The 27,133-nt window shown below is 38.0% G+C and overlaps 1 protein-coding gene across 1 annotated transcript in view; it reads right to left on the bottom strand.

The window, feature by feature from the left end:
* Positions 1-27,133, bottom strand: part of PKIB (cAMP-dependent protein kinase inhibitor beta) — a 236,566-nt gene that overhangs the window by 146,654 nt on the left and 62,779 nt on the right. The window lies entirely within an intron of this gene.

Genomic DNA, 27,133 nt, shown 5'->3' with positions numbered 1-27,133 from the left:
TCAAAAGGTTTCTTTTACTTCTTTCCTCACTGCTGTCCCTGGTTCCAGGCAATAACTGGTCTTCTTGTATCATTATTGATTAGATTTGTCTTTCCTAGAGTTTCATATAAATGACATTGTGTAGTGTGTACTGTTGTGTGTCTGGCTTCTTGCACTTACAGTAATGCTTTTGAGATTCATTCATGTTGTTGTCTGTATCAGTAGTTTCTTTTTTAAAGTTTCAGTAGTTTTGGGGGTACAGGTGGTTTTTGCTTACACGGGTAAGTTCTTTAATGGTAAGTTCTGAGATTTTAGTGCACCCGTCACCCAAGCAGTACACACTGTACCCAATATATAGTATTTTACCCCTGCAACTATTCCCTCTGAGTCCACAAAGTCCATTATAGTACTGTTATGCCTTTGCATCCTTGTAGCTTAGCTCCCACTTATAAGTAAGAGCATACAATATTTGGTTTCCCATTCCAGCATTACTTCAGTTAGAATAGTGGCCTCTCACTCTATCCAAGCTGCTGCAAAAGTCATTATTTCATTCCTTTTTTATGGCGGAGTAGTATTCCATGGGGTATATATAACGCATTTTCTTTATCCACTCATTGGTCAATGGGCACTTAGGTTGGTTTAATATCTTCACAATTGCAAATTGTGCTGCTTTAAACATGAGTGTGCATGGTTTTTTTTCATATAATGACTTATTTTCCTTTGAGTAGATACCCAGTAGTGGAACTGCTGGATCTACCACATATTGCTGCAAGATAGTTCTACTTTTAGTTATTTAAGGAATCTCCATACTGTTTTCCATCGTGGTTGTACTAATTTACATTCCCACCAGCAATATAAAAGTGTTTCCTTTTCACCACATCCATGCCAACATCTATTGTTTTTTGACTTTTTACTTATGGCCATTCTTGCAAGAGTAAGGTAATATCTTACTGCGGTTTTAATTTACATTTCCCTGATGATTAGCAATGGTGAGCATTTTTTCATATGTTTGTTGGCTGTTTGTGTATCTTCGTTTGAAAAATGTCTACTCATGGCCTTTGCCCACTTTTTGACGGTTTTTTAAATTATTATTATTGCTGATTTGTTGAGTTCCTTGTAGATTCTGAATACTAGTTCTCTGTCAGATGCATAGTTTGCAAATATTTTCTCCTACTCTGTGGGTTGTCTGTTACTCTACTGATTATTTCTTTTGCTGTGCAGAAGCTTTTTAGTCTAAGTAGGTCACACTTATTTATTTTTCACTTTGTTGCATTTGTTTTGGGGATATTAATAATAAATTCTTTGCCTAAGCCAAAGTCCAGAAGAGTTTTCTGATGTTATCTGCCAGAATTGTTATGATTTTAGGTATTAGATTTAAGTCTTTGATTGATCTTGAGTTGATTTTTGTAGAAGGTGAGAGATGAGGATCTAATTTCATTCTTCCACATGTGGCTTGCTAGTTTTCCCAGCACCGTTTATTGAATAGGGTTTTTATTCAAATATCCAGTTTATGTTTTTGTATGCTTTGTCGAAGATCAGTTAGCTGAAAGTATTTGGCTTTACTTCTGGGTTCTCTATGCTGTTCCATTGGTCTACATGCCTATTTTTATACCAGTGCCATGTTGTTATGCTAATTATAGCCTTGTAGTATAATTTAAAGTTGGGTAATGTGATGCTTCCAGATTTGTTCTTTTTGCTTAGTATTGCTTTGGCTATGGGCTCTTTTGTGATTCCATATTAATTCTAGGATTGTTTTTTCTAGTTCTGTGGAGAACGATGATGATATTTTGATGGGAATTGCATTGAATCTGTAGATTTCTTTGTGAATTTGGATATTTTCACAACACTGATTCTTCCCATCCATGAGCAGGGGATGTGTTTCCATTTGTTTGTGTCATCTATGATTTCTTTCAGCAGTGTAGGTGATCTTTCACCTACTTGGTTAAGTGTATTCCTAGATTTTTGTATTTTTATTCTTATTTTTGCAGCTGTTGCAAAAGGGATTGAGTTCTTGATTTGATTCTCAGTTTGATTGTTGTTTATAGCAGTGCTACTGGTTTGTGTACATTAATTTTGTAACCTGAGACTTTACTGAGTTTATCAAATGTAGGAGCTTTTTGAATGAGTCTTTGGGGTTTTCTAGATATATGATCATATCATGGGTGAACAGAGATAGTTTGACTTCTTCTTTTCCAGTTTGGATGCCCTTTATTTATTTCTTTTGTCTGATTGCTCTGGCTAAAACTTCCAGTACTATGTTGCATAGAAGTGGTGAAAGTGTGCATCCTTGTCTTGTTCCAGTTCTCAGGGGGAATCCTTTCAACTTTTTCCCATTCAGTATGATGTTGGCTGTGGATTTGTCATATGTTACTTTTATTACTTTGAGGTAAATCCTTTCTATGCCTATTTTGCTGAGGGTTTTATCACAAAGGGATGCTGCATTTTGTCAAATGCTTTTTCTGCATTTATTGAGATAATTATATGGTTTTTTTGTTTTTAATCCTGTTTATGTGATGTATCACATATATTGACTTGCATATGTTGAATCATCCCTGCATCCCTGAGATAAAACCCACTTGATCATGATGTATTATCTCTTCTCTTTTTTTTTTTCTTTTTTTTTTTTTTTTTTTTGAGACAGAGTCTAACTCTGTTGCCTAGGCTGGAGGACAGTGGCACAATCTCAGCTTACTGCAACCTCTGCCTCATGGGCTCAAGTGATCCTTCCACCTCAGCCTCCCGAGTACCTGGGAGAACATGTGTACACCACCAGCTAATTTTTGTATTTTTTGTAGAGATGGGGTCTTGCCATGTTGTCCAGGCTGGTTTTAACCTTCTGGGCTTAAGTGATAAGATTACAGGCATGGGCCACTGCGCCCAGCCAATCATGATGTATTATCTTTTGGATGTGCTTTTGGATTCAGTTAGCTAGTATTTTGTTGAGGATTTTGCATCTGTTTTTATCAGAGATATTGGTTTGCAGTTTTCTTTTTCTCTTGTGTCCTTTCCTAGTTTTGGTATTAGCATTATACTGGCTTCAGAATAACTTAGGGAGGATTCCCTCTTTCTTTACCTTTTGGAATAGTTTCAGTAGAATTGATGCCAACTCTTCTTTGAATATCTGGTAGAATTCAGCTATGAATCCATCTGGTCCTGAAATTTTCTGTGTTGGCAATTTTTTCATTACTGATTTAATCTTGCTGCTTGTTATTCGTCTGTTTAGGGTTTCTAGTTCTTCCTGATTTGATCTAGGAGAATTCCATGTTTCCAGGAATTTATCCATTTCCTCTAGATTTTCTAGTTTGTGTGTATAAAAGTGTTTATACTAGCCTTGAATGTTATTTTTTTATTTCTGTAGTATTTGTTGTAATATTGCCAGTTTCATTTCTAATTCAGCTTATTTGAATGTTCTCTCTTCTTTTCTTGGTTAATCTCACTAATAGTTTATCAATTTTGTTTATCTTTTCAGAGAACCAGCTTTTTGTTTCATTTATCATTTTTATTTTTTTGGTTTCAATTTCATTTAGTTCTGCTCTGATCTTTGTTTTTTTCTTTTCTTCTGCTACGTTTGGATTTGCTTTGTTATTGTTTCTCTAGTTCCTAGAGGTGTGACATTAGGTTGTCTATTTTTGCTGTTTCAGACTTTTTGATGTGGGCATTTAATACTATTAGCTTTCCTTTTGGTACTACTTTTGCTGTATCCCGGAGGTTTTGATAAGTTGTCACTTTTATCATTCATTTCCAATAATTTTCAATTTCCATCTTAATTTCATTATTAACCCCAAAATTATTCAAGTGCAGATTATTTAATTTGCATGTATTTGTATAGTTTTGAGGGTGAGTTGCTTTTAGATCTAGCAGTAATTGTTTTATAAATCTTGGATCTCCTGAGTTAGGTGCATATAAATTTAGGATTGTAATATCTTCTTGTTGAACTAATCATTTTGTTATTATATAATGTCCTTCTTTGTCTTTTTTTATTGTATTGTTTCAAAGTCTGTTTTGTCTGATGTAAGAATAGTGACTCCTGCTTGCTTTCAGTTTCCATTTGCGTGGAATACCTTCTTCCACCCCTTTACCATGAGTTTATGTGTCAGTTTCCGTTTGCATGGAAAACCTTCTTCCACCCCTTAACCATGAGTTTATGTGAGTCCTTATGTATTAGGTGGGCCTCTTGAAGACAGTAGATATTTGGTTAGCAGTTTTTTTAATCCATTCTGCCATTCTGTATCTTTTCAAATGAAGCATTTAGCCTATTTACATTCAACCTGAGTATTAAGATGTGAAGTACTGTTCTATTCATCCTATTAGTTTTTACCTAGATACTTTGTTTTTCTTCATTATGTTAATGTTTTATAGGCCCTGTGAGATTTATGCTTTAAGGAGGTTCCATTTTGATATAGATCAAGGTTTTGTTTAAAGATATGGAACTCCATTTAGTATTTATTGTAGTGCTGTTTTGATAGTGGAAAATTTCCTCAGCATTTGTTGAAAAATACTTTATCTCTCCATTTATGAAGCTTAGTTTTGCAGAATGCAAAATTCTTGGCTGACAATTATTTTGTTTAAGGAGGGTAAAGATAGGACCCCAATCCCTTCTGGCTTGTAAGGTTTCTGCCGAGAAATCTGCTGTTAGTCTGATAGTTTTTCTTTTATAGGTTACCTGATGCTTTTGTCTCACAGCTACCAAAATTCTTTTCTTTGTGTTGACTTTAGATAGCTTAATGACTACGTGCTTTGGTGATGATCTTTTCGCAATGGAATTTCCCAGGAGTCTGAGCTTCTTGTATTTTGATATCTGTGTATCTAGCAAGGCAAGGGAAGTTTTCCTCAATTATTTCTTAAAATAAGTTCTCCAAACTCTTAGACTTCTCTTCCCCCTCAGGAACATCAATTATTCTTAGGTTTGGCCATTTTACATAATCCCATATTTCTTGGAAACTTGGTTCACTTCTTTTGATTCTTTTTTCTTTATCTTTGTCTGATTGGGTTAATTCAAAAGCCTTGTCTTCAAGCTCTGAAATTATTTATTCTACATCTTTTTGTCTAATATTGAAATTTTCACTACATTTTGTATTTCCCTAAGTATGTCTTTTATTTCCAGAAGTTCTGATTGGTTTTTCTTTATGATATCCATCTCTTTGAAAATTTTTTCATTCATATCCCGAATTTTAAAAAATTTTTTATGTTGGTTTTCACCTTTCTCTGGTTATTTCCTAGAATAGCTTAATAATCAACCTTCTGACTTCTTTGTCTGGTATTTCAAAGATTTCATCTTGGTTTGAAGCAATTTTGGGGGAGCTAGTTTGATCTTTTGGGGGTGCTATAGAACCCTCTTTTGTCATATTACCAGAATTACTTTCCTGGTTCCTTTTCATTTAGATAGACTTTTCTTCAAATTTTTCTTGAATTTATTTTTATTTGACTGTGGTTTTTATTTAATTTCTTTTTTTCCCTCTTAGGAATCTGACTTTAATGTTTATAGTTTATTGCAGCCTAATTTAATTCCTGGTGCTTTTAGCAGGAAAGACTCTGTATGACTTTCTTAGTTATAGAGGGTCTTTGTGCACTGGCTTTTCCAGATGCTTGTTGTAGTAGTTATGTACATGGTGTGTGGGCAAGTTGACTGTCTCATATGGGGTTGGAATGGCAAGGATTTTTGAAGCTTATCTCATTCTCCCATGGTGTACACTTTTTTATTTATTTAATTTTTCTCCAGTGTTTTATTTACTGATTTGATGATCCAGGCTTCGGGTCAGTAGGGGAGTTATCCCTGGGTAGGCACTGGTTGTAGCTAAAGCAGGTGGGTAGATGTAATACCCAATGGTGGGCAGACGTCCCAGCCTTGTTGAAGGTGGCTGGGAAGCCCTCAATTAGATGTACTGAGGTTTTATCAGGTTGAAAGGTGGGAGCACCTCAGCTACCCTGCCAGGCCAGCAGGGAAGGCATCTACTTCCTAGCCTCATTTCTATCCCAGTGTTCTGGCTATTCAGGTTAGACAGGCTCCTCTTTTCATCTGTAAGAATGTTGATATTCTAAGTAAAGAGGAGTTGTGACTCTGCCTCTCATGAAAGCCTGACCTGGACAGTGCTCTTCCTGTGGGGATGTAATCACCCTGACTTGTTCTAGGAAAGCTGCCTGTAGGTGCATCCATGTTGCATTCCTGTGGGAGAAGCCCCAGCTATGTCTGCAGTGGTGTACTCATGGGAATAAGGACACCGTCTCCAAGACCCTTAATGATCAGAGAGGTTGCCTCCCTGTTGGGATAGAGGTTCAGAGCAGCACTGTAATTGTGTCTCTGCTGTAAGAAACTTCCCATTAGTGGAAAGATCTGAGACTCAAGAACTGCCGTTCAGATTCTTTTGTCCCACGGGGTGTTCCCTTGATGTGGTTCTCTCTCCCTTCCCCTAAGAACAGGAATTCCTGAGAGCCAGACTACAGTAATTGTTATTGCTCTTCTGGGTATAGCCACCGAGTGGAGTTACCAGACTCCAGACTGGTGCTGAAGAATGTCTGCAAGGGATCCAGTGATGTGACCTGTCTTCAAGTCTCCCAGCAGTGGATACCAGCACCATTTCTGACGAAGGTGGTAGACGAGTGACGTAGACTCTGTGAGATTCCTTGGTTGATAGGCTTAGTGTGCTGGCTTTCTCAAGTGCTGGTTATAATTATTGTGAACTTGTCACGTGGACCCACTCAGAACCTTTGGTTAGCCAGGGTGTTGTGCGCAGTGGTGATGAGTACAGCTGAGGTCATGCAGCCGTTTTCTCCATTCTGGACGCAGTATTATTCTACCTAGAGGTGCTGTAACGGACTGTTTTGGTTGGCCTCCAGCCAAGAGATGGCACTTTCAAAAGAGCACCAGCTGTGGTAGTAGCAGTAGGATTTGAGTTTGCCCTAAGTTACCCAGGGGAAGTATTCTGGGTTCTCAGGCAATGGGTGGAGCTATAAAGCTCCTTAAAGTTTATGTTCTTTGTGTTAAGCTATCAGGGTGGGTGGAGGGGCACAGCCAGGTGGGGATAGGGTTAGGCGGGTCTGTGCTCTGACTCTCCTTGGGTGGGGCTAGCCACAGGCCCTGTGAGGGTCAAGGAGAGGGTTTCAGGCTACTGGGATAAAGTTCCAGAGGGGAGTATAACTGCCTTTGGTGCACAGAAGAGTTTGCAAAGGGAGTGGAGAGTATCAGGCAGCAGTAAGCCTCACCCAGCTCCCATGCAGTTGGTAAGGCCAATCTCACTCCCACAGTGCTCCACTAACAGCACTGGGTTTAGATCCAGGCAGTCTGCACACAGAACTCAGACCTGCCCGAGGCCATAAGCTTTCCACAGAGATAGCAACCTCCACTTTCTGGCCACACCGATCCCTATCTCTCCACAAGGCTGGGCACCCAGCTCCTGTGCTCATGTCTGCAGTGCAATTCCCATTTGGGCTCCCCACCTCCAACCCTGGGCTCTGGTCAAGGGAGTTTGTTCCTACTCAAGATTATATTACAAAATTCAGCGGGGAGCTTCTTTCACCTGCAACCTCTTCCTGAGCTCATTGGCTGACTTCTTTGAGGGCCCCTGTGAGATATAGTCGGTAATGGCTTTCTTGGGTTCACACTGAAGACTGGGATTGCTTGCAAGGCACTTCCTGCTGCTGCTTCTACTTTTATATTTCACACCACTTCCTCAATTTGTCCAGCTCTGTGTAAGGTTAAGGCTTTCTCCCAAGACCTGGATTTTCAGATTCCCTGGTGGGGATATGTTCTCTGGAGGCAGACTGTCCTCTATCACATTCTGGGGACTTAACAGTTTTTCACCTGTCTCATGGAGTAGACTTCAGCCTGTCACTTATTTCAAAGGCTCTGTGGATTCTTTCAGATTTTATGTTAAATTCCTGCACTGGTTCTTGGAAAAAATTTACGGTGTGAATCTCTACACACTATTCTGTCCAGAATGTATCTTTTTAAACAAGTAAACATTGTCAGTAATTTTTTTACTTTAAATTAAATTTGCTTCTTTTCATCATATTACCTTTGAAACTATTTTTTTTATTATGAATGCAATGCTGTTTGTGATAAAAGACTTGGAAAATACCAAAAACATAAAGAAGAAAAAGAGTCATTCATTTTTTGACATATGAAAATGTACAACCTTTATAATTAATTCTGTCTATATTTTAATTAATAATGTTAATAATGGCATATTTCAGGCATACAAAAAAAGGACATAGAATGATATAGCTATACAGAACTGTAATGCAACTTTAAACAACAGTAAAACATTACTAATATAATTGAAGCCTCCTTATATAATCCTCCCAATGGTATTCCTAACTACAGTAACCTCCTTCTCTCTAGAGGTTATTGTAATTCTGAATTTGGCTTTATTATTTTCAAGCATGCTCAATTGGTATGTTTCGTTACATATTTTATATCATTTTGCATTTATGAAAATTTTTGAATGTATCTTATTGCTTTGCATGTATACATTATTTTGCCTATGTTGTTTTATAAGAGTTCTTTTATGAATACTACTCTACTTATAAATTCGTTGAAGGTTGCTTTTTTCATTTAATAGTACTTCAGATTTATCTATGTTGCTACAAATAATTGATAACTCATTTTCTATTAAATTAGCTGATTTAAAAATTGAGTGAAGATAACTAATTCTGGTGTTTTATTTTGGGTTGCTCCAGGAGCTGACTCTGAGATGAAGCTTCAAGTATAGTTAGTTTATCTGCACAATACAGGGAACCATGGCAAAGGACTGGCGAATAGAAACAAGGAACAGAAGATGGCCAATCAAGAGTGCATTATGAAACCAGCTACCACTGTGAGTGAATAGAGGTTAATTCTGTGGATCAGTATAAAGCACACACTTCAAAGGGTATCTTTTCACCAACTCTCATCAGCCACTATTTGAGGACTGCTCCCAAGGCATGTTAATTTCCTAGCATTTCTGACTTGCAGCACACACTTGGAGAGAAACGCCTTCTGCATCTCAGAAAAACTCCAAGCACAGAGGTAACAGGCATCAGCAATTGGAAGTCACCTGAGTAGACTAGAATGGGATAGTCTGAGAAATATGAGCAGGACAAGGGCAGCATCTACCACAGCTGGTGAGAGCCTATTGAAATTTTTACCTCTATATATTTCTAAGGACATTGTAAATTGCCACAATTATTTTGGAAAGACATTTGACACTACATATCAAGAGCCAGGAGTTCAAGGCTGCAGTGAGCTAGGATCTTGCAATTGCACTGCAGCCTGGGTGACAAAGTGAGACCTTGTCTCTACTTTAAAAAAAGAAATGTTCCTACTAAGGGGAGCTCCATGAAAACAATTATGTGTACATTCATTGCAGTGTTATTTATAATGTTAAAAATAATAAATATTCTAAATATCCAACAATATAAGAATGGTTAGGAAAGTTATGTATGCCTGCTGGATGAAGTTTTGCTATTAAAGTTGAGAATTATGAAGATTATATTGCTATATGAGAAGATGTTTGTGCAGGAGGATAAAGAGAAGGAAGGAAGGAACGAAGGAAGGAAGGAAGGGAGGGAGGGAGGGAGGGAGGAACGGAGGAAGGGAAGAATTATTTCAAAATGGTAATATGATTTCCTGGGAGTAGGCCTATATTATTGTATTATTTTTGGTTATAATATTTTTAGTATAAAAATAATGTATTTTAAAGGAACATAAGCATTAGTATAAAGATCATTCAAAAATATTTTAATAACAATATCTGTTATCCATATATAAGTTTTGAGGCTATATATAAAACCTCACCTGTTATTACAAAAATCTTGTGAAATAATCGAGTTCAGTATTAATGTCCTTATTTTACAGATAATAAAACTAGGCTCAGAAAGTGCCAAATGGCTAGAAAGTAATGGAACTGTGGTCAGACTATATTTCTTCTGACTCCTGGCCCAGTGTTCCTCATGACAGTGAGGAACACTCGTTGTGTTTGCTTGTTCAACACCCCTTTTATAATAAGTGAACTTCTTTTTTTATTTCTTTTCCTCGTCCCTCATCTTCAAGGGCAGGTGGTAGACCCAAGCCTGTCTACTAAAAGTCCAACACACAATGATTAGTACAGGATTAGGCATGTGACCCAAGTTAGGCAAATCAAAGTCAGCTCAGTACTTGAAAAAAAAGATAGCTTCTTCCATTGGGGGTAATAAACTGTCAGAAGATGAAAAGCCTGAAGTCACTTATAGCCATAGTTTGTCAGCTCATGAAAGATGTTGCCTAAGAGTGAAGAAAAGACAAAGGAAAACAGAGGTAAAAGTGGTAAGAGACAGATTTGTGATGATGTCATTAAAGCACTCACAAATTCAGATCTGGCCATGCCTCAGGCTACCCTTGGCCTTTTCAGATTTGTGAACCAATTCATACCTTTTTCTTTAAATCAAAATTGGGTTGCTGTCATTTTCACCTAAAAACATCTTGGCTAATATGGAAGACAGTTGTTGTTACTGGAAAATCTTAAAAAGTTGAATTGGCCAAGTTGAGGTGGACAACAGGGCAGTTAGTGTTTTTTACAGTAGTTATAGGGTAGTCCATCCATGCTACACAGTAGAAAAGTAGACAGTTAAACTGGTTAAACTGTTACCTGTCATACTCTTAGACTCATGTGTCTACTGAGACTATAATTTTAAGGAACTTGGTAGAAAAATGTCAGGATACTGGAATATCTTAGCCAATTCTCTCAAGCTTACCTGTTCAAAAGCAAAGACAGAAGAAAATACAACCTTGATTTATATCTGCATCTAACAATCTGAAACAGCTGAGATTCAAATAACCATGAGCTTTGAAAATCAAAAAAGGAAAAATCTTTACCCCAAGAAAAAGTTAATGCAAAGGAAACTCAGAGAGGCTGACAAGAACATTGAAAATAAGAATAGAATCTAGGGGAAGCTATGATATGATCTCCAGGACCTTCCCAAGAACTTTGAGTGGTATTTTCTGCCAGAAGAAGGTGTTAGCTATGATATTGTAGGTAAAAATGACAGTAACTCCAATTTAATTATCTCAATCAAAAGGCAGTAAAAAAATTTCCTGTCCTGCTTCCTAGAGATACGAGGAGAATTAGTTACCACTTCCAATCCCAGCTAATTATTCTGTGCCACTTACAAACCATTAAGCTAAAAGTTAAAATATGGGTAAGCCATTGAGGTCTTACACTAAGAAACAGAAGCCACAAACTCACACTTCTCTTGAGACTATGCTCAACATGGTCTCAGTTTTCAGTAACTAGTCTATATCATTAACTAAATACAGATTAGCTGCATACCTCCCAAGGCTGTAAGAAATTTTTTCTTCCAGAGATATCCTAACACTGGCAGCAAATGCTTGGAAATATCCAATTCCTAAGTGTTTCCTACACCACCAAAATTTCACCAATGGGAAGTAGGTCCCTAACCTACAGCAGTCACCAAAAAAGGGTCCTTCCCAATGTCAATAGCAAATGTCAAGTAATTTACTTAAGAATATGAAACTGTTAAATAAAATCCTCCATGATGCAGATTGGCTGACCAACGAGCTCACTACCCTTCCATGCAGAAAGAATTTGCAAACTCTGATGAGTAAAACCACTGTTTCTTAATTTCCCGCTTTTCTCATTTCTGTGTGAAAATTTTATTAAATTTTATATTTTATTTACTTTATTTTATCTATTATGTTATATTGTAGGTGGTTAAACAAATAAACCACTTAGTCATAGACTGCTCAAGCATAAGAAGCTACCTTTAAGACTGACAGACAAGCACAAAGCAAAGATCTTACTAGAGGTACATAGAGTAAATGTGTGTGCTTTGTACTTTTTAGAGAGGAGATGGAATTCTAGGATCATCATGACAGACGGGAGGCAGGACTAGAGTGCAGCTCTGGACAGAGCAGCTTGCAGAAGCTCGCATTGTGAATTTTAGCTCCAGATCGAGTGCAAGAACAAATCAGCAATCCCAAGAGGACCCACATACCCTCTAAAGGAAGCAGACTGCTCCTGCAGGACCCTGGAGACACCCCAAAAACTGTGAGTGCCCCAACTGCAGAAGTGGGAAAGGGAAACCCTCCTCTCCCAAACACACATATCCACTGGAAAAGTTGAAGGTCTGTTTGCGGGAGAAGTTTCCGACCTTACCTGGAGCTGAGCCAATTTAGACAGCCAAGTGAGGGTAAAACTACATAAGGAGAAGGAAATCTCTAGCTGAACTTTGTAATAATATGAACAGGATGAGAAGCCTCCTTACCAGAACTTGGGGGAAGGTGTGCAAATCTGGTGTGCAGGCTCCACCAGCAGGGGAAGAACCAAGCCCTTTTCTCTCACAGCTGGGAGGCGGGAGATTTCAAGCCTGTCATCCCCTCTGCCTGGAAACAGACTTGGGGCTGTTGTCGGGGGGAACAGTGGGAGTGAGACTGACCCTTCAGTTTGCGTGGGAGCTGGGTGAGGCCTGTGACTGCTGGCTTTCCCCTACTTCCCTGACAACCTGCATGGCTCAGCAGAGGCAGGCATAATCTTCCTAGGTACATAACTCCAGTGACCTGGGAATCTCACTCCTATCCCCTACAGCAGCCGCAGCAATACCCACCCAAGGAGAGCCTGAGCTCAGACATGCCTAGCCCTGCCCCCACCTGATGTTCCTTCCCTACCCTCCCTGGTAGCAGAAGACAAAGGGTATTAATCTTGGGAGATCTAGGGCCCCACCCACCACCAGTCCCTCTCTATACTCCTACAGCTGATGCTTTCTGGAAAGCGCCACCACCTGGCAGTAGGCCAGCCAGCACAAAAATAGAGCATTAAATCACTAAAGCTAAGAAACCTCATGGAGTCCATTGCACCTCCTGCCACCTCCACCAGAACAGGCACTGAGACACACGGCTGAGAGACCCAAGGACAGTTCACATCACAGGACTACGTGCAGACAATCCCCAGTACCAGCCCAGAGCCAGGCAGACTTACTGGGTGGCTAGACCCAGAAGAGGGACAACAATCACTGAAGTTTGATGCACAGGAAGCCACATCCACAGGAAAAGGATGAGAGTACTACATCAAGGGAACACCCCATGGGACAAAAGAATCTCAACAACAGCCTTCAGCCCTAGACCTTCCCCGTGACAGAGCCTACCTAAATGAGAAGGAACCAGAAAACCAACCCTGGTAATATGACAAAAAAAAGCTCTTCAACACCCCTGAAAAATCACAGTAGTGCACCAGCAATGGATCCAAACCAAGAAGAAATCCTTGATTTACCTGAAAAAGAATCCAGGAGGTTAGTTATTAAGCTAATGAGGAAAGGACTAGAGAAAGGTGAAGCCCAGTGCAAGGAAATAAAAAAAAAAAGATACAAGAAGTGAAGGGAGAAATATTCAAGGAAATAGATAGCTTAAAGAAAAAAACAATAAAAAATTCAGAAAACTTTGGACACACTTTTAGAAATGTGAAATGCTCTAGAAAGTCTCAGCAATAGAATTGAACAAGTTGAATAAAGAAATTCAGAGCTTGAAGACGAAGCCTTCTAATTAACCCAATCCAATAAAGACAAAGAAAAAAGAATAAGAAAATATGAACAAAGTCTCCAAGAAGTCTGGGATTATGTTAAATGACCAAACTTAAGGATAATTGGCATTCCTGTGGAAGGAGAGAATTCCAAAAGCTTGGAAAACATATTCGGGGGAATAATTGAGGAAGACTTCTCCAGCCTTGCTAGAGACCTAGACATCCAAATACAAGAAGCACAAGGAACACCTGGAAAATTCATCACAAAAAGATCTTTGCCTAGGCACTTTGTCATCAGATTATCCAAAGTTAAGACGAAGGAAAAAATCTTAACAGCTGTGAGATGAAGCACCAAGTAACCTATAAAGGAAAACCTATCAGATTAACAGCAGATTTCTCAGCAGAAACCCTCCAAGCTAGAAGGGACTGGGGCTCTATCTTCAGCCTCCTCAAACAAAACAATTATCAGCCAAGAATTTTGTATCCAGCAAAACTAAGCTTCATATATGAAGGAAAGATACAGTCGTTTTCAGACAAACAAATGCTGAGAGAATTTGCTGTTACCAAGCCACCACTAAAAGAACTGCTAAAAGAGCTCTAAATCTTGAAACTAATCCTGGGAACACATCAAAACAGAACCTCTTTAAAGCATAAATCACACAGGAACTATACAGCAAAAATACAAGTTAAAAAGCAAAAAAAAAAAAAAAAAACTATGCAGGCAACAAAGAGCATGATGAATGCAAGGGTACCTCACATTTCAATACTAACATTGAATGTAATTGGCCAAAATCTCCATTTAAAAGATATAGAACCATGGAATGGGAAAGAACTCACCAACCAACTACCTGCTGCCTTCAGGAGGCTCACCTAATACATAAGGACTCACATGAACTTAAAGTAAAGGGGTGGAAAAAGGCATTTCATGCAAATGGACACCAAAAGCGAGCAGGGGTAGCTCTTCTTATATCAGACAAAACAAACTTTAAAGCAACAGCAGTTAAAAGAGTCAAAGAGGGACAATATATAAAGGTAAAAGGCCTTGCCCAACAGGAAAATATTACAATCCTAAACATATATGCACCATACACTGGAGCTCCCAAATTTATTTAAAAAAAATTACTAATAGACCTAAGAAATGAGATAGACAGCAATACAACCTCAGAATACACATTCTACTCAATTGTACATGGAACTTTCTCCAAGATAGATCATATGATTGGCCAAAAATGAGCCTCAATAAATTTTAAAAATTTAATAAAATTAAAATTATATCAAGCACTCTCTCAGACCACAGTGGAATAAAACTGAAAATCAACTCCAAAAGGAACCTTCAGAACTATGCAAATACATGGAAATTAAATAACCTACTCCTGAATGAGCATTGGGTCAAAAAACGAAATCAAGATGGAAATTTAAAAATTCTTCAAACTGAACGGCAATAATGACACAACCTATCAAAACCTCTGGGATACAGCAAAGGCAGTGCTAAGAGGAAAGTACATAGCCCTAAGCACCTACATCAAAAAGACTGAAAGTGCACAAACTGACATTCTAAGGTCATACCTCAAGGAACTAGAGAAACAAGAACAAACCAAACCCAGGCCCAGCAGAAGGAAGGAAATTACCAAGATCAGAGCAGAACTAAATGAAATAGAAAAAATAAAAATTAAAAAGATAAATGAAACAAAAAGCTGGTTCTTTGAAAAGATAAATAAAATTGATAGACCATTAGCAAGACTAACCAAGAAAAAGACAGAGAAAATCCAAATAACCTCACTAAGAAATCAAACAGAAGACATTACAACCGACACCACTGAAATACAAAAGATTATTGAAGGCTACTATGAACACCTTTATGAACATAAACTAGAAAACCTAGAAGAGATAAACAAATTCCTGGAAAAATACCACCCTCTTAGCTTAAATCAGGAAGAATTAGATACCCTGAACAGACCAATAACAAGCAGCAAGATTAAAATGGTAATTTAAAAATTACCAACAACAACAAAAAAGTCCAGGACCAGATGGATTCACAGCAGAATTCTACCAAACATTCAGAGAAGAATTGGTATCAATCCTTTGACACTATTCCACAAGATAGAGAAAGAAGGAACCCTCCCTAATTCATTTCATGAAGCCAGCATCACCCTAATACCAAAATCAGGGAAGGACATAACCAAAAAAGAAAACTACAGACTGATACCCTTGATGAACACTGATGCTAAAATCCTTAACAAAATATTAGCTAACCAACAACATATCAAAAAGATAATCCACCATGATCAAGTGGGTTTCATGCCAGGGATGCAGGGATGGTTTAGCATATGCAAGTCAATAAGTGTGATATACCACATAAACAGAATTAAAAATAAAAATCACATGATCATCTCAATAGATGCAAAAAAAAAGCATTCAACAAAATCCAACATCTCTTGTGATTGAAACTCTCAGCAAAATCGGCATACAAGGGACATACCTTAGTGTAATAAAAGCCATCTATGACAAACCCACAGCCAACATAATACTGAATGGGGAAAAATTGAAAGCATTCTCTCTGAGAACTGGAACAAGACAAGGATGCCCTCTCTCGCCACTCCTCTTCAACATAGTACTGGAAGTCCTAGCCAGAGCAATCAAACAAGAGAAAGAAATAAAGGGCATCTGATTCAGTAAAGAGAAAGTCAAACTGTCACTGTTTGCTGATGATATGATTGTTTACCTTGAAAATCCTAAGGATTCCTCCAGAAAGCTCCTAGAACTGATAAAAGAATTCAGCAAAGTTTCCAGATACAAGATTAATGTACACAAATTAGTAGCTCTTCTGTACATGAACAGCAACCAAATGGAGAATCAAATCAAGAACTCAACCCCTTTTACAATAGCTGCCAAAAAATAAAATTCTTAGGAATATACCTAACCAAGGAGTCAAAGACCTCTACAAGGAAAACTACAAAACTCTGTTGAAAGAAATCATAGATGACACAAACAAATGGAAACACATCTCATGCTCATGGATGAGTAGAATCAATATTGTGAAAATGACCATAGTACCAAAAGCAATCTACAAATTCAATGCAATCCCCATCAAAATACCACCATCATTCTTCACAGAATTACAAAAAAACAATTCTAAAATTCATAGGGAACAAAAAAGAGCCCACACAGCCAAAGCAAGACTAAGCAAAAAGACCAAATCTGAAGGCATCACACTACCTGATTTCAAACTATACTATAAGGCCATAGTCACCAAAACAGCCTGATACTGGGATAGAAATAGGCACATAGACCAATGGAACAGAATACAGAAGCCAGAAATAAACCCAAATACAGCCAACTGATCTTTGACAAAGCAGACAAAAACATAAAGTGGGGAAAGTGGCATATATATATTATATATATAATTATATATCTATTTTATATATATATTTGTTGGCCATTTGTATATCTTCTTTTGAGAATTGTCTATTCATGTCCTTAGCCCACTTTTTGATGGGACTGTTTGTTTTTTTCTTACTGATTTGTTTGAGTTCATTGTTGATTCTGGATATCAGTCCTTTGTCATATATATATGACGGAATACTATGCAGCCATAAAAAGGAATGAATTAACAGCATTTGCAGTGACCTGGATGAGTTTGGAGACTATTATTCTAAGTGAAGTAACTCAGGAATGGAAAAACAAACATCATATGTTCTCACTGACATGTGGGAGCTAAGCTATGAGGGCACAAAGGCATAAGAATGATACAATGGACTTTGGGGACTTGTGGGGAAAAAGTGGGAGGGAAGCAAGTGATAAAAGACTACAAATATGGTGCAGTGTATACTGCTCAGGTGATGGGTGCACCAAAATCTCACAAATCACCACTAAAGAACTTACTCATGTAACCAAATACCACCTGTACCCAATAACTTATGGAAAAAATATATATTAATCAATTGATTAAAAAATAAAATTTAAAAAAATAGAGAGGAGGTGACTGTGGCTTTTTCTTGTGTATGAAGGAGTTTTATTATATTACATAGAAGCAATGTATGTACTAAAAGAAATGTTGAAGATACATGAATTAAAAGAAAGTTTATGTATTTACTGGACAACTAAGGATGATATAATGGAGATATGTAGATTTTACTTATCAAACATCTTGACAATGGAAGCCCATTTTTTCTTATAGACTTCTCTATTTCCAATGTGTGAGGTTTGGATGGGCTGCCATAGTTCTTGGGGACTAGTCTGACTGTACCTTTCACTAGTAGAAGCCACAATTGCTGCTTAAGAGGTGAACATATGACTCAAGGTACATGAACCAAATCAGCTTGAAGACTTGCTAAACCTATTGAGGAAAGAATATTCTTAATCCACTGGCATTACTAAGCTGGTAGAACATAAGCCTGGAACTGTCAATATTTGTCTTTGTTACCACTTACAGAGCTTCTGAGAATGAAACCAGCCAAGAAATCAGAGCTGAGAAGCATGAAAAAAGAGACTTGATAACACTGTGTGTGTATCTAAATTCAGCCATGACTAAACCCTACAAATACAACCTGCACTTCTCAGCAATTTGAGCCAATAAATTCACCTTTCTGCTTCAGTAAGTTTAGTATGTGTTTTTGAAATGTAGAGTCCTAACAAATAGGACTTCCCAATTTCTTAAAATTCACTTAGTTATTCACCTCTTGTGTTAACATTATGATGATTTCCAAAAAAAATCGGGAGCTTGGAGGGTATATGATAGTCCAGTCATGGAAGTAGGGTCACTATAAGTGCAACAGGGTAAGGGATACATTGTAAAAATCAGACCTTACCCAATTGTGGGAGGAGCTAGGTAACTGCAAATCCAAAGGGAGAGTAGGAAGATCAAATAAGGAGTAGGATCCTCCCTAAGCAATGGTGCAAGTAAAAAAAGTCAATGATTGCAGGTAAATCTGAGGACAGCACATCTAGCCATCAAGTGATTCTGTTAGAGGTAAGCTAATGAGAGGTCTATGGGAAGTTATCTATGGCTTCTGTTGATTTACAGACAAACATCTGTTGTTGAACCTGGACTGCTCTTAATTGCCAGGGCCAAGAGCTGGGAAGAAGAGCTCCTTGGTTTTGTCACTTTGTCTGCCCACAAAGACTTCCAGAAAGTAAAGGCTGCTGTTTCACATGTGTGCCTTCAAATCTTACACAAGTTCTCTTTTGGTCAGCTTTAACTTACAATCTTACAGGGAAAAAGATTCTGGGAAATACGGTTCTCAGCTTAACCAAGTTGACACAGAACAATCCAAAACAATCCTCTCCTGGTCATATAAAGCAGACCCCAAATTTTGTTCTTCCTTAGTTGATTATAGGGAGCTCCCCATGAGAACACAGGTATCGGTTGAGTTGTAAGAAGCAATGAGGCAGAAATATGGGCCATGAACATCTGTGACATTTGCTCATGCACTAACTTGTTACCTTGAAGATCTGCTTGAGCCTGTTTTTCTGTTTTTAAATGAAGTTTTTCTCTGTTGCCCAGGCTGGAGTGCAGCCATCTCAGCTCACTGCAAGCTCTGCCTCCTGGGTTCAAGCGATTCTCGTGCCTCAGCCTTCTGAGTAGCTGAGACTACAGGTGCCTGCCACCACACCTGGCTATTTCTTTTGTATTTTTAGTAGAGACAGGATTTTACCATGTTGGCCAGGCTGGTCTCAGACTTCTGACCTCAAGTAATCCACCTACCCTAGCCTCCCAAAGTGCTGGGATTACAGGCGTGAGCCACCACGCCTGGCTGAGCCTGGTCTTGTATATATTACTTTCATTTGACAATCAAGTGTTATTATACATATCCAGTGTTTTGGCTTGGTGCAAAACACTTAGTTTGTGATAGGTAGCACATGTGGCTTGGTAACTTAGTAGATAATTGTCAAGCTTTCAGTTACTTGTGGCTTGCCCAGTAGCAAGCCTGAAGCTGGTTTTCAAAAGGAGGAGAGTCTTCTGCAGAGGAGACAAAGTTTTGCTCCAAAATTATTAAAGCTCTGTGCTAGGATTCACTTGTAGGGACCTGCCAGAGGTTCCATACAGCATCTCTGTATACCTTTGACACCTCAGGCACCCGCAGATCTGCTCATTCATATGGCCCAAGTTGTAGAGCAGCTTGTATGGGAGCATGGACCTTATAAGAGCCTTCTCTTGTTCTGGTCGTACTCAAAATTGGCAGTCTTTAGAGACACTAGGTACATAGATCAGAATAGCATGTCCAAATAAGAAGTTTGTTGTTTCTAAAAATTCAAGGAGGTTGACAAGTTGTTGTGCCCCCTTTTTGTGTTAGAAGGGGCCAGATGCAATAACTTGTCCTTTGTATTAGTCTGTTCTCATGCTGCTAATAAAGACATACCAAAGACTGGGTAATTTATAAAGGAAAGAGGTTTAATTGACTCACAGTTCAGCATGGCTGGGGAGGCCTCAGAAAACTTACAATTATGGTGGAAGGGGAAGCAAACACATCCTTCTTCACATAGCAGCAGGAAGAAGTGCTGAGCAAAGGCAGGAAAAGCCCTTTATAAAGCCATCAGATCTCATGAGAACTCATTCACTATCATGAGAAGAGCATGGAGGAAACACCCCCATGATCTAATCACCTGCCACAAGGTGCCTTCCCCAACACGTGGGGATTAAAATTCGGATTACAGTTCAAGATAAGATTTGGGTGGGCACACAGAACCAGACCATATCATCCTTCTTCTTTAAAGGCATAGATCTAAATGCCCCAAACCACTAGACCACAATAAGTTTCACCAAGGTGACAAGCCCCTGAACTTTTGTGTGATATTTCTGTATTATACACATCTTTTCATTTCCAAGTTGGTGTTTTTCTCTTACATGTTATAATGAGATTAGCCTTTTCACAAGTATCAACACTAATAAACAAGAGCTAAATGACAGTGAACAGGATGTTCAAACCAGCCATCAAGTAATGTTTTGAAAGAAAGCAAAACACTAAGATAAGAAACAGAACCAAAGGCTAAAGTCCTAACGGCAATTCGAAAAGAAAAAGAAGGCCTGCAGGATAGGAAACTACAAAATTAGGATATGAGATTATCCCCCCCACATCAAAGAGAGAATGCTGCATTCAGGCCTAGCTCTGTGTGGCTTTTATCTTCTATTTTTTTCCTTGATTTTAGCACTTTGTGTCTTGTCTAAAGTTAATTTAAATGTTGAGTTTTCTCAATTATCCTTGCCACAATATATGAAATTCCAATGTCTCTCTGCTGTCTACAAGATAAAAAGCAAACAACTCATAGCCAAAAACCTCCTTCAAATATTACTTCCAACTGTTTTTATGGCCTTGGTTCTAACACCTGCAGCTTATTCTCAAGTCAGGATGGATTCCTCACGTTAATTTCCAGTCTTTGTACATCTTGGTCCTTCTGCTGAAAATGACTTTGCTCCTCTGCTTCTCGTGGATTACTCAATTAATCCTCGAGACTCAACTCAAATATCCTTTATTTTCTGATTTTCTTATTCCCCCAAACCAGTGGATCAGTCCCATCTCTAAGTTACCCCCAGCACATAGTTCATAACTAATAGAGCGCTTTTCACAGAGGCTGTTGTTTCTCTATTTATATGTGTTTATCTCAATGACTGGAACAAAGAAAAGAAGCATCATAAACATGTGATCTAGAAATAAATTGATGAATGTATTACCTTCTGCTTTGCCTAACTCCTTCACGGTATATCCCTATCTGTCCCCCCTTAATTTTCTGTTGGATTTATTTAAAATCTTTAAGAGGAAACTTATTTTTCCCCAAATAGCTGTGCAGGCAATTATCTAAAGTTACTAACAGAGTGTTCCTTTGAAATGATTTGTTTAGAGGTCACTTAGAAAAGTCTGGTATTTTCTGTCCAATTCACTGATTTTTTGGTGCCCCAGCCTTGCATGAATCTCTATATAAGAAAAGAATTGACCTGTCCATTAAAATGTTGATCTCTTTAAAGTTTACTCTGTTCAGGTTATATACTTACCCCTGAATAATACAGCCCTCGATTAAAGTCCCTGTTTTCCAACATACTGGCTGTGTGACCTTTGATAGACAGCCCAACTACTGCTCAGTTATCTTTCCACTGTAAAATGAAGATAATAATTCCTGCCCATCTTATAACTGTATAAATGTGAGTTTTTGAAGTGAGTACAAGCACTATTCAAACGCAAGCATTGTGAGTATCATGTGCCTAATAAACATATCAGAACATTTAGAGAGGCATTGCATGGACAGTCTCTGTGCCCTAGGATTTATTTAACATTATATTTCTATTGAACTGCATAATGTCTAAACCAAATAGAAAGCTAATTAACACATATTTAAATATCTACATTTCAAAGCAGATCATTGAGACAATGCCTGGAAAATTCAAGAATCTTTGCTTTATAGGTGGAATTAATTACTTTTTCTGTCATTATTGTAGGCTAGTGTGTTATCTTCATCAGAAAGAAACAAATAGTTTGAAGTCACAGTAATGTAGTCTAGTAGTCCTCATGTATAAGCAAAATTCCAGCCCAGGGAAATGCCAACACTGTAGTACAAACTATTTAATTGACAAATTTAAGGAATCTAAGAAATGCTGATTTCTGATTGCTTTTGCGAACTATAAATTCTCAGCTATACCTGTTGACCTATAAATGCAAATGTCCACCAGAATACTAGAATATACTGATGATTAATTTTTCCCTAAACTAGAAGCATCTGTGTCACTTTGCTCCATTCGCATGATTTATGAAGAGCTCCAAGCTCCAGCTGGCCTGACAGCTGCTTTGAGATAGCAGGGTGGTGCAGTCGTATTTGTGGTGACAGGAGTGAAAATATAGCTGCACATTAAGGAAGAGTCATCCTACTATTTAATCTTTTTCCCTTTCCTGAAATCTCACCTTTCTCTTGCTTATTCATAGTTCAATTCTCTGTGGAGGAAACTGTAAATTAGATTCCTTAAAAATTAAACATGTTCATTTATTTCACAATTTTACTGAGTTCTTAATATACAACAAAAGGTCAGCATGAAAGATCTGGTAATATAAAGAAGGATAAATGGTTCACTGTAAACTCAGGGAGACAGACCTGTGGATGGCTTGTGTCCTAAGAGGAGAAAGAACTAAAAGCAACTCATTTCATGAGAGCGAAGAGTCAAGGAAGCCTTTTTCAGAAAAAAAAAAAAAAAAAAAAAAAAAAAAAAAGATATTTGAGCAATCTTGAGAGATGAGTGCAACAAGGTGATGAGTTCAGATATTTCTAGAGTGAGGAAACTGCACGCATTTAAGGGCCAGGATATCAATCGGCTTTGTGGACCCTGAAAACTGAGTATTCGGTTGGTGCAAAAGTAATTTGCGGTTTTGGTCATTACTTTTAATGGCAAAAACTGCAATTACTTTTGTACCAACCTAATAGTTTACACTCTTGAAAAGAAAATGAGTATTTAGAGGTTAGGAGCAGAATACAGGTGGTCAGGGTAGCCAGGGGGTAAATGGAGAAATGGTCAGGGGTAGATCAAGAAGAGCAGAGTAGACCATGCTATTACCTTGCGGGTGACAGAGAGCTTTGGGTAGGCTTTAAGTAACTGTAGCTGCTAAGAACAAATTGAACGCAGTAATTTGAACAGGGAGAGTTTATCATAAAGAATGACTAACTATAACAGGAGACTGGGATAAACAGATTAGTTAGTAAGAAATAAAAAAAAAATCCAATGAATTTAGGAATAGCAGATATAAGGAGTAGCCACTACTCTTTACAATGAGCTAGAGCCCAAGGATGAACCTATTTCTGTCCACTCTCCACCCAACCCCACCACTAGCCCTAAAGACTGAGATCCAGACCTTGTTGGAAAAGGAATAGAAATGGCTCCCTGGATGCAAAGAGGATGCCTTGATGCTGCACTGGTGGACTTGCTGGAAATAAATACACCATCTAGGGTGCAGAGAAAACTATTTCTAGGGAGATAGCAGACTGGAGGCAATCTGTTTTAAAACTGCCTGAGATGGGTTGGGCGTGGTGGCTCACGCCTGTAATCCCAGCACTTTGGGAGGCCAAGGCGGGCAGATCACTTGAGGCCAGGAGTTTGAGACCAGCCTGGCCAACATAGCAAAACCCCATCTCTACTAAAAATACAAAAAAGTAGCTGGGCATGGTGGCACGTACCTGTAATCCCAGCTACTAGGGAGGCTGAGGCAGGAGAATCACTGGAACCCAGGAGGTGGAGGTTGTAGCAAGCCAAGACTGTGCCACTGCACTCCAGCCTGGGTGATGGGTGACAGAGCAAGACACTGTCTCAAAACAAAACAAAACAACAACAAAACTGCCTGAGATGTGGAGATGCTGAGGAAGCTGCTGGCCGCTGGGTTATGCTACCTGGCGTGAACTGTAAAGCCAGGCCCTGGAGAAGCTATCTGCACTAGAAAGAGACTCATGCTGCAGAAGCTACTCATACTGTAGGAGCCTGACGAAAGGAACACATTGGAACCAAGAAAGAAAGCCTCTTCCTTCTGCGGTGTATCTCCAACACCACCTAGTAACAAAGCTTAACATCATGGCAGCTGCAAAGAGAAATATTTAATTGGCCCATCTCCATTTACACAGAGCAAGTAAAAAGGGTAAATTTAGAACTGAGAAGTAGCAGTGGAGAGAGCAGAGAACCAACATGACAACAAGAATGCACAGAAGGCTCAGGAAATGGCACCGTCTCTAGAATGGCCCAAGACTAAAAACGGAGGACTGGATGTTGTTCAAGAAGTACTAAGTCAAAGATTCCTTCCATCACTTTCTATAGCTGGGTGGTTACTCTCATTTAACCCAGTAGAAATACTGGAGTTTTATTATTTAAAGACAAAACAGGAGGTCTTTGGACTGGGAAATGCCAAGCACAGTGTGAAAACTGGGTGGAAAAGTGAACATAAACATATTGAATACTGAATGCTGAGACCCCTCCATTCTTTCCTCATGGCTTCCAGAATGCTGGCTCAATGTTGATGACTTTTTTGTTCCCCACACTTAAAATGAGGAAATGACAAGGATAAGGGGACATCAAAGGAAAGCTCTAACATGAACAATAGAGACAAAAACAATAATAGAAACAAAGACCTTAGTGGGAGAAGAAAGTTCAAATGTTCTCAGAGAAATAAGAGAAAATACTGCATCTATGAAACCAAAACAAGATGCTAGATAAAAAGAGATGTTTAGAAAACAAAAAAAGAACATGATTAAAAGCATGATGGCAGAGAGGAAAAACTCAATAGTACTGATGAAAGATAATGTCAAAGAAATCATCTAGTAATTAAAGTGCAAAGACAAAGAGATAGGAAATGAGAGAAAATATGAGAAAATAAGATGGTCCCGAAGGTGCAATATTTGAATTATAGATCTTTCAGAGAGAGAAATTAAAGAGTAACCAGAGAATCATCAAGAAAATAATTAAAGAAAATTTCCCAGCACTGAAAGTCATGAATTTCCAGATTAAAAGGGCACACTAAGTGCTAATAAGAGAGATGAAAAATAGATCCACACTCAAGCATATAAGTGAAATTTTAGGATAACAGAGATAACCTCAAAAAGAGATAAAAGATAGTATGCCATGCAAAAATGAGGAATCAAATTAATTTCAGGCATCTCAACACCACTGCTCTCTAGAAAAGGATGAAGAAACACCTTCACGATTGTGACTAAAAAATTTTCACATCATGGAAATCAATGCCCACACTAGCAGTGATATGGTAAAATAAAGACATTTTCAAGTATGCAAATTCTCAAATATTGTATTTCTCATGCACTCTTTATCAAGAAATAAAGGATATACTCTAACAAAACAAGGAAATAAACTAGAAAGAAGAAAAGACAGGATGAAGAAAATAGGACACCCAAATTAGGAGAAAATCAACGAAATTTTTTGCAAGGCAACAAAGGGAAGTTCCTGGACAGGTGCTGTGAAGCATTTCTAAAGGGCAGTTCATTCAAATAGAAAAGGGATGGAGATCTCTAGATGTATAACTCCATAAAAATAATTAGTAGATTACCTGCTAAGAATGATATTGGTGAAAATGGTATCAAAAGACTGTTGGAAAATATGAAAAATTAGCAAAAGTTTTAAATGAATTCTTTTTCATTTATGAAAAAGCAAGGCTATCATTAGTGTTAAAACATTAAAAATACAAATGAAAATGTAATTTTAATAAATTTCTAAAATGCTCAGTTATAAATATTACTCACATATTCATAATAATTTAAGCAATAAATATAGTTGTAAACAAAATCTTCTGATATAAATTTGTTGTAGGAAATAGGGAAGGGAAGCACAAGTGATAGAAGTTTCAGGGAGCTAGTTCTTTCATATTAGACTAGACTTTCATATTAGACATATTTCATATTAGCTAGACTTTTTATTAGAAAGTCAATAGAGTCCAGGTGCAGTGGCTCACGTCTGTAATCCTAGCACTTTGGGAGGCTGAGGCAGGTGGATCACCTGAGGTCAGGAGTTAGAGACCAGTCTGGGCAACATGGTGAAACCCCATCTCTACTAAAAATACAGAAATTAGCCGGGCATGGCAGCACACACCTGTAATCCCAGCTACTTGGGAGGCTGAGGCAGGAGAATGGCTTGAACCCAGGAGGCAGAGGTTGCAGTGAGCTGAGATGGTGCCACTGCATTCCAGCCTGGGTGACAGAGCAAGACTCTGTCTCAAAAAATGTATATATATATATATATATATAATTGTATATATATGTTTATATACATATACATATGTGTATATATACATATATATTATATATATATATACTATTTAGAAATATGGTAACATAAAAGGAAGAAACCTCTAAAGAAATCAAAAGTGATTGCCTCTAGCGAAGAGAACTGGAAAAGTGGGAGGAAATTACTGTATTTTGTTACATATCATTCTGTTCTATTTGGTTTATAAACTATGTGCAAATATAACTTTTTCAAAAGTAAATTTAATTTTAAAAGAACAAGAGAATATATTAGTTAAAAATGTTATTTTTCTATTCGCACTCACTGAACTTATGTATGTTAAGAATTGACTGAATACCCAGCTTCATGCTATGCACTGGGCATAAAATTGGAATAAGACTGGGATCCTAACTTCAAGGAACTCAAAAGGTTAAAGAATGGCAGAGGAATGTGGAGAAAAACGTGAAACAAATAATTAGAGGACATTGCCAATGCTAGATATACAGTATAAGTTGTAGCATGGGAAATTCAATTGTCTAAAAGAAATATAAGAGGAAAAATTTCTTGGAAAAAATGTTTTTATAGTTTAAAAGAGGTTGCTTAAGCAGGTTACCATATTATCTTCTTAATAATAATAGTAGTAGTAGATGCTTTTTTTATTGCCTCATATGTATGATACCCATACTGAGTGTTTTATCCACTTTCTTTGACTTAGTCCTCCTAACTCTATTAGACTCATTTTACAGATGAACTGAATAGTAGTAGTTTTAAGAATAGAAGAACAACTTCACAGTAGTACCCAGGGCTGACACATGATTCAGCCTCAAAGAGGGAAAGTAAACTAGATTATCTTTTTGGCTGTGATTTGACAGTTTATTTCTTTCCGTGGGTTGTAGTCAAGGAAAGTAAGGAAGTTACTGTTGTGGGTTATCAGAACCCCAAAGTGCTTTTGAAATGGATGTGTGCTAGAACATGATGTCTT

The sequence above is a fragment of the Pongo abelii genome, chromosome 5 (assembly GCF_028885655.2).
Source record: "Pongo abelii isolate AG06213 chromosome 5, NHGRI_mPonAbe1-v2.0_pri, whole genome shotgun sequence".
Lineage (NCBI taxonomy): Eukaryota > Metazoa > Chordata > Mammalia > Primates > Hominidae > Pongo > Pongo abelii.
Note: the sequence above shows the minus strand (reverse complement) of the source record. Positions and strands in the feature narration are given on the sequence as shown.